General features: G+C 37.4%; 1 protein-coding gene and 1 long non-coding RNA gene across 2 annotated transcripts in view; one reads left to right on the top strand and one right to left on the bottom strand.

The window, feature by feature from the left end:
- FARS2 (phenylalanyl-tRNA synthetase 2, mitochondrial) overlaps window positions 1-13,309 on the top strand; it is a 265,221-nt gene that overhangs the window by 12,600 nt on the left and 239,312 nt on the right. The gene's annotated exons all lie outside the window — the stretch shown is intronic.
- Window positions 1-13,309, bottom strand: part of LOC118161251 — a 31,656-nt gene that overhangs the window by 6,786 nt on the left and 11,561 nt on the right. Inside the window, exon 2 of the long non-coding RNA XR_004747912.1 lies at window positions 9,073-9,077. This is a non-coding gene — a long non-coding RNA (uncharacterized LOC118161251). The remainder of the gene's footprint in view (window positions 1-9,072; window positions 9,078-13,309) is intronic.

Raw genomic sequence — 13,309 nt, 5'->3', positions numbered from 1 at the left:
TCATCTACAATGATTTTAGGGTACAAAAATATCTGTGTGCTTTAGGGAATGATCTAGACCTGGGAGAAGGAATGGAGTAGGTGATCTAAGGTTATTTTTTTTGTCTCTAACTGCTGATTGATGAGCTCATATTGCTAATTCTGCGTTTGTGTTTGAGAAGAGACCAAGGTAAGCCTTTCTCTCAAAAAAATTATAACTTTTTTTTAGAAAAACTTCATTTCTACAGTATGAATCTAAGAAATAGTAGAGAAGACGTATTTTTGTTCTCCTGTTGTGGTGTCACATGGGAATAAGAGCATAGAAAAATATTGTTTAATAAATTAGAAAGCAAGATACATATATCTTGCTTGTTATATCTTTAAACATTACAGGTGAATGATCAGGATATTGTTGTGCATGTTGGGAAAACTTCAGTTTCAGGTTCTGTCAAAAAACTGCTGTTTGATGACTGCTGCAAGATTTTTAAAGATGTGATTAGAGAGTAGTTTTCTACTGATTAGGATTTGGTTTCTTGTGTTTGAGTATGTCAGTTAGTTGACTTGTCTGGTTCTTTCATAGTTTACTTTTCTTGCATAGTCTACTGTTTCAAAAAATTATCATCGTTGCTGTCACATCTCCCAACACTTAAAAAAGAGGATCTTTGGAAAGCAGTATCACAGAATCACAGAACTGTAGGGGTTGGAAGGGACCTCGAAAGATCATGGGGTCCAACCCCCCTGCCAAAGCAGGTTCCTCAGAGCAGGCTGCCCAGGTAGGCGTCCAGACGGGCCTTGAATATCTTCAGAGAAGGAGACTCCACAACCTCTCTAGGCGGCCTGTTCCAGTGCTCCGTCACTCTCACCATGAAGAAGTTCCTTCATATGTCGGTGCGGAACTTCCTGTGTTCTATCTTGTGGTACAGTAACTTGCATACATCTGCCCAGGATCACCCACAGAGGACCATGCAGTTTATGTGCTGCACATCCATTCTGTGCATATATTGATTGACTCTACGAAGTCTCTCTAGTAAACCCTCGCTGGTTCTAGTATAATTCAATGGCAGCTTGTTTCAGATTTCTGAATGTTGATCAATCTGTTCACACTTAAACGTGTTGCAGCCCAGTGAAAGTAGTGAGTGTCCTGGATGAATGGTATCTGAAGAAGTGAAGTAGATGGTATGTGAGTGTAATCTGCCCCAGAGTGGCAGATAGGCTGTGTGTTCTTCAGCAATGACCTTTACCAGTGAGAATAGACTGAAGCTGTGTCATTTTTGAGAACAAGAGTGCTACTTTGACTTATGCTGTGGCAGGGTGCTTTGTTTTGCAGTCATTTTTGAAGACACTGTTGCGTTGAGTTTAATGTTATTCTTAAAAAATAGTTTTAAAATGTAGATTCCAAAGGAAGTGAAGGCTGTGAGACGGTATGTGTAAGTCTGCTGTCAGTCCTTTTTCTGCTTTTCAAATTTCACAAGGGGTATCCAGATTTCAAAAGACAACAAACTACATATGTAGGTTGAGGAAAAAAGGCTGAATAAAGGACAGCACCTCTATTAATATCTCAGATAAAGTAGAGGTAATGGGGTGAATTTGTTCCTTATCACTGAAACTGCAAAAAAGCTTTGCCTCCAGACCCAGAGGAGATAAAGTTTTGCTGGTTCTGCTGCTTGCAAAAAAAGCTTACTCTAAGCTACTGAGCATGAATTATCTTCCGTTGGCTGACACATGTTACATAAATGGAAAAGAGAGAAGTGCTGTCTGAAATATTTTTAAAGAACTGAGAAGGCATGCTTTATGAAAAAGTCTGAAAGACAACATGTAAGCTTATGTTTAGAAGAATAGTGTGTGTGTATAGGGAAGGGCTTGAAACAGAAGACGTTATAGTTTCTATGAAATCACAACATTTGCTAATGATCTCCAAGACTGGGAAAAATAAATGTAAGCTGTTAGATTGCTGCAGAGGGAGAAGGCTGCTTAAACAATAAACCTTACACTGACACGTCTACATCTTTTAAAGCTGTCAAGTGTGTTGCCATCATCTGGAAAAGGACACAATAGCTTGTCATAAATGTATCAGCTTTCCTCCTCAAATGAACATCTCTGTTAGTGATGATATATGAGACCTTAAATTAATCATTTTTTAATGAAAGCTGTTCTCATTTTGTGGTTTTAAATTCCTTGCTACAATTAAATTCTGAAGTAGAAATATTCTAGGTGTTTGGAAAATAAACCCAAAATTAAGAAACATAATTTTGCAAATAGAAGTCCATAAAATCCATTCATCTTTACTTTTTTTTTTTTTTTTTTTTTTTAATTCTGGTGGTTTGGTTTACTGTAGAAATCACAGTTTATTCTTCCAGCATATATATATATATATATATATATATATATTCCTCAGTGCTGTGGATAAGCAGCTTTTCAGAGGGGAAATTATACCATCTTCGCCTTGCAGAGTTGCAAAGTCCATCAGTATGTTATGTTAGTAGCTAGACAGAAAGAAAAGAAAAGGTAGGGCATTTGTAGTATATCGAGCACTTCAAGTCAGGCATAGACAAGGAAGATAGTAAAACCAGGTTTGTGAGACCTGAGAAGTGAATGTATAAATGTGAGATCTCTCTTTGTGTGAGTTGTCAAGATACTTATGTAGCTTTCATTCTTTCCCATGTTAAGCATGTATAGTCTTGGAAAATATGCATTAAGTATAGGTTTGGTATTGTGTGTTAGCAAGCGAGCTCATGGGGGAGAGCGTTACATTCCAAATAGATATAATTATGTTGCCCAGAGAAATTGTGTAAACTCATCCCTGAAGGCATTCCAACCCAGCTAGATGAGCTTAAGCAGCCTCCATTAAATGGATGTGCTTTGGACAGTGTATTGCATTAGACTACCGCTGCTGGTGTCTTTTGAACCTAAATTATTCTAGGACTCTGTAATTCTGTGACTTACAGAAGTAAAGCTTGTATTCAATTTTAAAGGAGTCAGGTCCTGAAGACTGTTACCCTTAGGAGGAGTTAAGTTCTGTCTTCCCTAAGCCCAGCTCTGACTGTCTGTATCTTGCTGTCATTAGGCTTTGCTTTCCTGGTGGGCAGTTTTGCACTGCAGATGACTAACCACCATGAGAAGTTAAGATGTGGGAGATAGACCCTTATCAGAACAGATGTGTTAATTCTCTGAATTCTCTGGAGGACTTAAAACTGAGATTTTAAACAAGTTTTTGTATGCCGAGAGCAACAGGCACAAGGAGAACCTCAGCTGCTGCACCATTGGGCTGTTTGTATCTGGATCATGCTTTTGAGAATTCAGCATACCTGTTTTTCCCATTCCAGGGGAAATTACTGCAGTTCCAAAAGGTGATGGAGAAAGGTAACTCTTACTGTATTTTCTGTATTCCTTTCCCATTGCTTCTATTAAAGGTTTTTGGAGCAGTAGCACTATTCCAATGTATGCTTAGACAGTTTGTACTACAGTGAGCCAGCCAATTTGATTGCTTGAGCACCATAGTACATAAAAAAAAAAAAAAATGTTCCATTTAATTTGAAATAGTTTGACACTTCCCTTGTGTATACACACAGAAACACATAGACATACCCCACTGCAACTAAACAGCCTACCTTTAGGAGATAATGCCTTAGGTGTGCATGGTCAGGCAAGAATCTGAAACTAGGTGACTTTGCTCTGTTACTGGAAATATTCAAAGCAATTTGATTTAAAAACAAACAAACAAACAAAAAAACTAGTAATTTAAAATTGAATTCAATTGCTTGAAATACGAGATGTTTTATAAAAAATAAGATGACAAAGTAGTAGTATGTTTACTGGCTCTCCTTCAAGATGCTGTTCTGCCAAGCCTACTAGGTAATATATTTACATCCTGAAATGGTGTCGTATTTTATTTCACTCTTAAATATAATACTGTGGAGTACCTAAGATTTGCAGCTGTCAAACTGTATCTGCTCAGAGAATCACTGATGTTTAGTAAATATCTCATCACCAGGTACAATACAAATGTTGTAGAAAACCATAGTGATATTTCCTACCAGTGATTGCTAATAGGCTTCCCTTCTGATGGCCTGCCCAGCCACCACCTTTTTACATTTATAAGCTGTGATTTGAATTTGGAACGGGACTCTCTAGCTTTTATCCTCATAGGAAGCCACAGCATTAACAGAGATATGTGAAGCATTCTTTCTGTAGAAAGCTGGTTTTGGTCATTCTTGAGGGAAGAGTCCCGTGTTCTCTGTTGATCCTGGACACAAATAAACTACAACCTGGGGAATGTTTACCAGCACTAATGACTGTTATGTCATTTAGTCATGCATGACTGCTACGATCTTTGGGTTTTCTAGTCATCATCATCATCCCTTCTTATGAAAGGTAATAAGTAATTTTTAAAGGTTGATTGTAAATACCAGGTACAAAGGCTCTGTCTGGACTGACCATTGCAGCTCTGGACGCTCCCTGCCATTTCTTGGTAGCAACAGGATGTCTTGCAAGTGGCATAAAAACACGAAAACCTCATTTTCTTGGTTTCTCTAGATGTTACAGAAACAGATACTAGGTTCAGAAGTGAATATTTATATTCATGTCTTTTGTTCTCTTTTTGATTGCTGCAAGGAAAAAAATAGGCTATTTATTTTCTCAATGAAAAGCTCAGTGCTCCAAGACAAATTTAGCTCAACAGAGGAATGAAGAACCTTTACTACAATGAGCAACTTTACCCAGATGACTTATTTGCTGAAAATAATTAAGGTTATCTGGGTAGCTAAAAACTTTCATCTACTATGCACCAGAAGGAGCATCTGGTTTGTTTTGCTCATTTGTTTGCTTTGCTCATGGAAGTTTCCTTATTTTCCAAGCCAGCCAGGAAAGCCAGCATAATTATTTAAACAAAATTCTCCCTTGCATACTGTGATAAGGCCAAATAATTACATAGATTTATACACTTAGAGTGGATGCTCAAAACAGCTTAAAAATGATGATTGATCTGGCACAAGTTGTTTTCTGGACAGAGAACAGAGTTTACCTGTCCAATACTAGGATGGTTGGACTTTGCCATCATTAGGAGCGTTGTCACAGACTAATTTTTCTGAGGTAGAGTGGAAGCTGAAATTACCAGCATCAGCAAAGATATAATGCATTTAATTTGTTCTTCAAATGTGGCTTAAAATAATTCTACTTCAGATGTCCATTCTCTTAGGGAGAAATCTTTTTAAGCAGGTAAATTTGTACTTTTAAAGCTATTATCCACACAGTGCCTATGTTTGTGAGTAGAAATAAACCAACATAAGCTTATTAAAAGAATTCTATGGTACACAATAAAATTGAGTTTCTGTAGTTATCGTGCCATTGATTCTCAACTGTATAAGTTCTCTTAATGAGAAAGTAATGCCTTTTTCAAACTACTGGTCCTTCAGGCTTTGTTTCAGATATTTAAGTTGGAATGGATTCTTTTGGTTGCTGTGCTTCTATGAAATGATGGTTTCCAGAGGTGTAACTGTTATGGTTGGGCTAGTTAGTAGGTTCTTTATTTTCAGGGGGGAAGGTGCCAACAGTTATGGAATCTGGTAACCTGGATGGAAAAGAAAGGGATGAAAAACTGCTTTTGCCTTGTGATGAACAGCTACTGAATAATTCTGGGTACATTCGGGAAAAAGATCTGTTGAACAAAGCAGTAACAATTTATGTTCACTATGTAGAGTGAAATTTCATCTTTAAGAGAAATCCTAGTGTGTTGAAGTCTGAACCTGCTTCCACTGAGAGAAATAGAACTGTTACTTCCATGAAAGATTTTTCAAGCCCAAACTCTAAAATGCTGAAATATTTTCAGGCCTGGGCAGGGAAATTCTTACTAGTTATCTGTATTTAACAAATGTGAATGTTAGACAGATTAGAAAACTAAAATACAGTTTAAAATTAAGACCTAGAGAATTACATCAAGTCTTGTTGCTGTCATGCACACTGCTTTTTGAAGAAAATGCTGAAACTTTGGTATTTTTCTGAAGTAGGTTTTTAGCCAAGTGAAGTCTTTCTGAAGGTTGTAGTTTAGGAATATATCCATCTAGGTGATTACAATTTCTTCTTAAATAAATTAAGAGCATTATGCACACTAGAGGCAGGATGCTCTGCCCTGGGATGAGTCCTGTCCTCATAAGATCATTGTAATACAGTATTAAATTGTTTTAATGGACTGTAACTATAGGTCAGTGATATCAGTTATGGGTGTGCTTTTTTCCTTTTTACAGTATGAACAATTTAGTGCTTGGTAAAATGAGAAAATGTATCTTTAAATAATTTTGGGGTTGGACTGTTCTCAAAGGTGTGAGAAGTCTTCAAACAGTACATGCAAAGCCCTGCCCAAGGCCTGTTAGAAATAAGAAATTATTTGGCTGTGTGCTGTAGCTACCTCTGTTCTTTCCTGTAGTGTGGGTAAGATCAGTTTCCCACAGCAATGTACTGTACTCATATCATACCGAAAACACAAATGACTAAAAATAAGATACAGAAAACAAAAGGAGTGGAGAGGTGTTTTGCTATTAAAATATTGGATGATTAACTTTATAATAACTTTAACTTTTCTCCTGATGCATTTTTACAGTTGGCATTAAAGATTAAGGATGCTTGTTTTGCATGAAAGTTCTTAACGATGCAGGCTTTGCTCCAGATGTTTCAAATATATTTATTTTAAAAAACAAAACAAAAAAAAACACAGCTGTGGGGATGCCATGTGACCTGTAAAATCTATAACCTGACCTCAGGAGTGTTTTGGCTTTAGTGGAAGTCTCTTTCATTTGGATTTAAAGATGATTTTATGTTTGGCATTGTATTTGACAATTGTCTCTCTTAAACCAGGTTATTTCAAAAGGTGGGGGGCATTTCGTGCATGAAAGAAATAACATTAGCCATTTGTTGTTGTTACATGATTGTGGGTTGATGGTAAAAACAGGAATACAAAACAGTGGAAATGATTTGTGTGTTCAGCCACCCTTTAATGCTGGCTACAGTGTTGTCTTCTGTGCTTCAGCTGGAAGAGCCAAATTTTGCAGTTTGATTAAGCTGCTTAAGGCTTAAAGAACTAGGTGTCACACTTCAGTCCCAAGGATGGTCAGACTTCTTGTAGCTCTTGTGTTCTAAATTTTGTATCTCAACAACCATGTTTAAAAGAATTCATGCAATCAAAATAACTTTAATATGAAAAAATAGGTATCTTGAGTATTAAATTAATCATGAGTATTAAACAGACAAATAAACTTTCAGTGGTACGTAACTTTTCAGTTGCACCCAGTGCAGTATCTGTTTGCTTCATTTTAGTGTGAGTGGTTTTTAAACACTCTGTTGGGAAGTTCTTAAAAATCTGTTCTAATAACTGCTGAGGCAACACTGGCCTTCATACACATGGGCTTTTTACAGAACTCTGTCTTGTGTAGGCACATCTTTGCTCAGATTTTGTGTTTTGTATTTTGTCAAAAATGATTTTTGTTGTATCCTCCTTACTCCTCATACATGTTTATGTAAGCATATTTTAAGCTTAATTCTGTCACATTTTTGTTATATGGAATTCAAAAGTTAGCACCAAACATTTATGCACAAGTATTAGTGTAAGGGAAACTGAAGTGATTATGATAGCTTTGGATGTCAAAGATAGTTGTGAATGTATAGAGGTCTGCCTTGTTCTGGATAACTGTGTGGACCCAGATAGTTTTATGTGATTGAATTGCTTTTATTGAGGTGGTATAATTGATGATGTCAAAACAAAATAGTTATTTTTTTCATCTGCATATGTCATATATAAAAAATAAATAAAGCTCTGAATCAAAAGGTTATCTTGAAAATATCTCAGTCTTGGAAAGTTTGGATTTCTGTTCCAAATTCTAATGCCTTCATTCATTGTTCTAGTAAAAATGATATCTGGCAGCTGATAAAGGTTAGTGCTAATAAAGAGCCATTTTACTTTCAAACTCATGAAGTCAAACAAACGCTTTGTTTTCTTTTTCATTCTGTGTCTTTGTGTAGTGGTACTTTATGAGAGACCTGAGTATTGCTTATTGCACTGTCAGCCGGCTCTAACCTCCTTTCTCATCCACATTTAGAATTAACTAAATGATGGTACTCATAACCATTCACTGAGGCCAGCAGAGGAGGTAAACTGAGTTTATACTCTTGTTCTTATATTCCTTTGTGGAAGGAGAGGCTTTCAGATGCTGTCATCTCCATAGGAACAGAAACTTTTTGAACTCTGAACTGCCCCTCCTGCTTAGGGCTTTGTCATCAGTCCATTGAGTTGGCCAGCAATATCTTAAAGGCATTTTGAAGGCAGTGATGATTATAGTGCTTTTGCTTATTTAAAAGGAAGTTGTTCGACCTTTCTGTTGCCATGAATTCTTAAAGCTACTGACTTGCCATGTGCTTCCAAAGGTCACCTTAAAGAATTATTGTGTTCAGGGCAAGTAGTTTTAAAGACACGTAAGAGCCAAATATTTTAAACAAACAGGTCTGCTGAAAGCATGCAAGTAGTGCTGAGGGAATTGTATTCTTCTATATATTTTTTTTCTAGTGAAATATATTTATTAGGGTAAGCAGATGGGCACTACTCATTTTTGGCATTCATCGATAAGCCTGCTACCTCTCCAGGTGGCTCAACAAAAAAATAATGCTGTGGCACTGCTCCCATTTTATTTTTATTCCTTTCAGACTAGTTAGTCACCTGTCTCTGTTCCCCTCATTTAGAGCCATCTGCTGGATTTTTTTTACTTCTGTTTTTGGTTGTTCTCCATTCTAAATTCACCAAGGAATCTCCAATAGGAGCTGATGCAAAGTCATTGCATGTTTGCCTAGCATTGGGCAAATATCTTCTCTTTGTCTTCTCTTTAGCCAGCTTGGGAGTTTAATTTTCAGCAGCCTGTCCTTATGAGTTAATGCATGTAACATCAAATTGTTCCTGTACCTAGTGGACTATTCTACCACTTTTTTATTATTAATATGGCATTTTTTTATTTTTAATGTTGAAATATTAAAATAATTAAGCACAAGTGAGAATCCACCATCTTGCAGAGGATCATCTAGATTGAAAAGATCTTCAAAGTCACCAAGTCCAATCAACTTGACCTCCTGAGTCACATCACTAAAGCATGTTTCTTAGTGCTTACATGTCTACACATCTTTTTACATACCTCTGGGGATGGGGACTCCGCCATTCCCTGGGCAGCCCATTCCAATGCTTGACCTCCCTCTCGGTGAAGAAATTCTCCCTCATGTCCCATCTAAACCTCCCCTGGCATAACTTGAAACCATTTCTTTGCATCCTGTCACTTGTCACCTGAGAAAAGAGACTGATGTACTCCTTACTGCAGCCTCCTTTCAGGTAGCTGTAGAGAGCAATTAGGTCTCCCGTGAGCCTATTTTTTCCAAACTAAACATCAATTCCCTCAGCTGCTCTTCACAAATATTTTCTAGTCCTTTCACCAGCTTTGTTGCTCTTTTCTGTGTACTCAATATCCTTCTGGTAGTGAGGGACCCAAAGCTGAACACAGTACTTGAAGTGCGGCCTCACCACTGCCGCATATGAGAGGACAATCACCTGCCTCATCCTGCTGGCCACACTACTTCTGATGCAGGCCAGGATGCTGGCTCACGTTCACCTGGCTGTCAGCCAGCATCCACAGCTCCTTCTCTGCCAGGCAACTTCCCAGCCACTCCTCCCCAAAACTATATTGCCAAATCATGTTGTTGTGACTCGAGAGCAGGACCCAGCAGAGAAGAAGAGTAGAGATTTTTCACACGCAAGTGGTTGAAACACAAACTTTATCTACATCAAAATACATTTTATTTCTTACTTGAAAAGATGAGAATAGGAATGTGCTTCTAAAATGGAAAACCTCTTATTGCAAGTGTGTGAGACTGTCTAGACTGTGTAGGACTAACCAACACCTTTCTCAGTATTGTAAGCGTGTCTGGGGTAGACCAGTAGCTTCTTTTCCACACTTACTCATTGCTCATGTTGAAGTCTCCTCACTTGCATATTTTAATCATCATAACCGAGTCCTTAGCCAGTCTCTTGAATATATGTGGTTTTTATTACTTGGTTGGAATTGAGAATGGGGTCAACAAAAGGCATATACATGTTGTAAGACTGAACAGCTTCTCTGGTTGAAGGTCCAGGTCAGTGTTTGAGAGTTCTGTTTCCCTATGCATTCCTATTCCTTCCTCCTTTCAAACTCATCCTCCTTCTCACTTCTTGGTGGGTAAAGCTACTTCTGTGTATCCACGGGTAGGCAGATCAGGTGGGAAGTCTCCAGCACTCTCCCCTGCAGAGCCAGGCTGAGGCTGTTGGCAGATCCTGCTGAAATCAGTGGGTCTTCTCATGCGGCGAGGAGCTGTTGTCTGGTGTGTGCAAACCTGCTTTGGTGAAAGAATTGAACTCAGTTGGTACCCCTGAGCAGCTTCAGCAAGAGCTTGGCTTCCCTTTCAGTTTGGAGTACCAGCAGTAAATGCATTTTAGTATATATAAATTGGACCATGTTCCCAGGTTTCTATTTGTGACTGTATTTTTTTTGTTTAATATGTTACTAAAGTTGTTATAGGAAACACTAGAAGAAAAGTCAATATAGATGAACACCTTTACTTGATCAGAACTTGAAATGTTTCTGTACATCTTGTGTGGCCACAGGTACAGGAAAAATTGAGACATATGATGATACTGAACTCAGTTACTTGTTTGTTACTTCTTAGTTATTAAGATTTTTGTGTCACATTGCACTTAAGGTTTGGGAGCACTGATATTCCTAATCTTGCTACCTAGTGGTAGTACTATAAAGAATATGTGTTTTGAGTTTCAGTTCCAATTCCCAATTATATTCCAATAATGAGTTTCAGTTTGAGTTTCAGTTCCAATTCCAATTATGTTTATTGGAGAACAGCAGTTTTTTTTTTTTTTTTTCTTGCAGATGTTTAGAATATATTTTCCACCTTTCCTTTCTACACACTGTACTATCAGCACATCTTTTTGCAGCTCCTGCTCCCAGCTGCTTCTCTTGGGATTGCATTAGATTACTGGGACTCTGCATATTTCCAGATCTTTCTCATTTCTTGGCTTACCTCTGCCCCTCTTTCCCCCTCTTATTAGTTGCATGATTCCCTCCTACCCTATACTGTATGTGGATATATGTAGCTCTTGAAAGAGTTTCTCTTGCCACCACCTGTCTGTTCAAGGAAATGTATGAAAACTCCGTTATCCTCATTATGGTTACTGAATTATTGTCTTATTACCTATCCTTATGTCTAGTCTTGCTTTGCTGTTTTAATAAGTAGCCATTGTCAGTGATACAGAAAGACTCAAGATAAATGATAGATTTTAGGAGGTAAAGGATGAATTTCTACAAATCTTTTTGGTGGGGGTGGTGGTGTTTGGTTTTATATTTTACTTTATTTTTCTGAGTGGTAGTATAATATCTATCTTGGGATTTATACTTGTAATAGATTATCGTAATCAGTTCAATCAGCAGTGGCTCAATACCACAGAGATCTGATGTAAACCACCGTGTAATACCTACTGGGTAATCAAGAGTGAAATTTATAGATTTTACTAACATTTTCATTTTTTATAGAGTTCTTCCTGTGCTCTTGCAACTTTTCTGCAGACCAGTTTGCCTCTGGTGAATGACATGTTTTATCCATGGCTTTGAACTCCTAGTGACTGATTTTTTTTCTCTATATAATTATTCTGTTTGGTGACTTTGCATTTCTGTGATATTGAGCTTTAAACTACAGGAAACAGACTGAAGTGATGATGGCAGTCATTTGTCATTTGTGATGGAGAACCATGTCAACACAGTTGATTTTAGTTTGACCTCAGTGATTTTTCCCCTCCAAATGTCAGTACAAAAAAGATCTTGATGTCTTCAGGAGGGATTTCTATACAAAAGGGAGTCAGTTTGAGTATCTGTATTTTAACATTGATGATCTGGATGAGTAAGCAGTGATATATATTCCATCTGTGTCAGGCAGAACTGCTTGAGGGAGGTCTGTATGTTTTCATCACTGGAATTCAAATTGTTTTTATTCCACTAGTTTAAGTCCCCCATCTCAAGTCCAGCGTATACTGCTGATATAGGAAGGTGGCTTTCCACTGACCTCTGAAATGAGACACCAATATAGTCACAGTACGAATCAGTAAATGTAGATATTTATGCAGAAAAACAGCTAAATGAGTTTTACAGCTAATGAACACTTGTGCTCCTCATCCTACTGCATTTCTCACAGTTGATTTTCTATTCCAACTTAAACATGTGGAAAAACATGGGGAAAAAATGCTTAGCAGATACAAAATAGGCCTTATTTTGAAAGAAGATTGGCCTTGTAGACATCATATATGCAAGGCATATCTAATGATCATGGCCATGATCATATCTAATGATCAGGCCTGATCATCATATATGCAAGGCATATCTAATGAATTATTGAATTAAATCAAGGCTGATAATAGTGAGGAATTCCTTTAGTCATTTATTTAATAATTTAGGGAAAAAAAATAAAAGTGTAACAAAACAATACAGTGAAAGTGTTGGTGTTCACCAAAATGCTATGAGTGAGCATTTTTAAGAGGGCGTTTTTTGGGTAAAGCTTGCTCATTTGCCTCAATTGAGGCAAATTTGAAAGAGATTCTGTCAGTTCTCTTGCTGCTGTTACACATCTTTATTTATACCGCTTTACAGCTGATGTTCTACTTGGTGCTTTTTTAAGTGATTGGGCTCAATCCTACTGTCAGTTAAACCAGCACAGCTACATGAAACATCCAACCCATAGGTCAGGGTTCTGGCATTTACTCTTATAAAGGACTGAGATACTGAAATTATGATCTACAGAAGAAGTGCTGCATGGTAGAGAGGGGATGGCATGCTAATATGGGAGATCTTTTAATAAAACTTGCATCTTTTTTCAGAAGGAGAGATGAAAATAATAATTAAAAACAAAACCACCAGATGACTACTTAAGGAAGGTCATCTGAAGAGGAGGTAAACAGAGGGCAATGCACCTTCAGTTCTATAGCTCCTTAAAATATGTTTTTGTTTTTAATATCAAATAACAAAGTTCAGCCATTACTGATATGAAAATAGGAAGGAGTGTTGTATTGTTTAGATTGTCAATGTGAGTGGGACAGCCAAAGGGTTTTCATCTATTCTGTACAGTAATATATGGCCAGGGCAGGACACATCTTTCGGAGAGATATTCAGCCTCAATTTAAAGACCTAAGTTAATGGAAATTAAATCACACATGTTCACAGGTAATTTCAAAGAAAGAGAGAAATCGGACTGAGTTCCTCAGTCAGCTAGAGAAGAAC

This window comes from Oxyura jamaicensis, chromosome 2 (genome assembly GCF_011077185.1).
Source record: "Oxyura jamaicensis isolate SHBP4307 breed ruddy duck chromosome 2, BPBGC_Ojam_1.0, whole genome shotgun sequence".
In the NCBI taxonomy this organism is placed as follows: domain Eukaryota; kingdom Metazoa; phylum Chordata; class Aves; order Anseriformes; family Anatidae; genus Oxyura; species Oxyura jamaicensis.
Note: the sequence above shows the minus strand (reverse complement) of the source record. Positions and strands in the feature narration are given on the sequence as shown.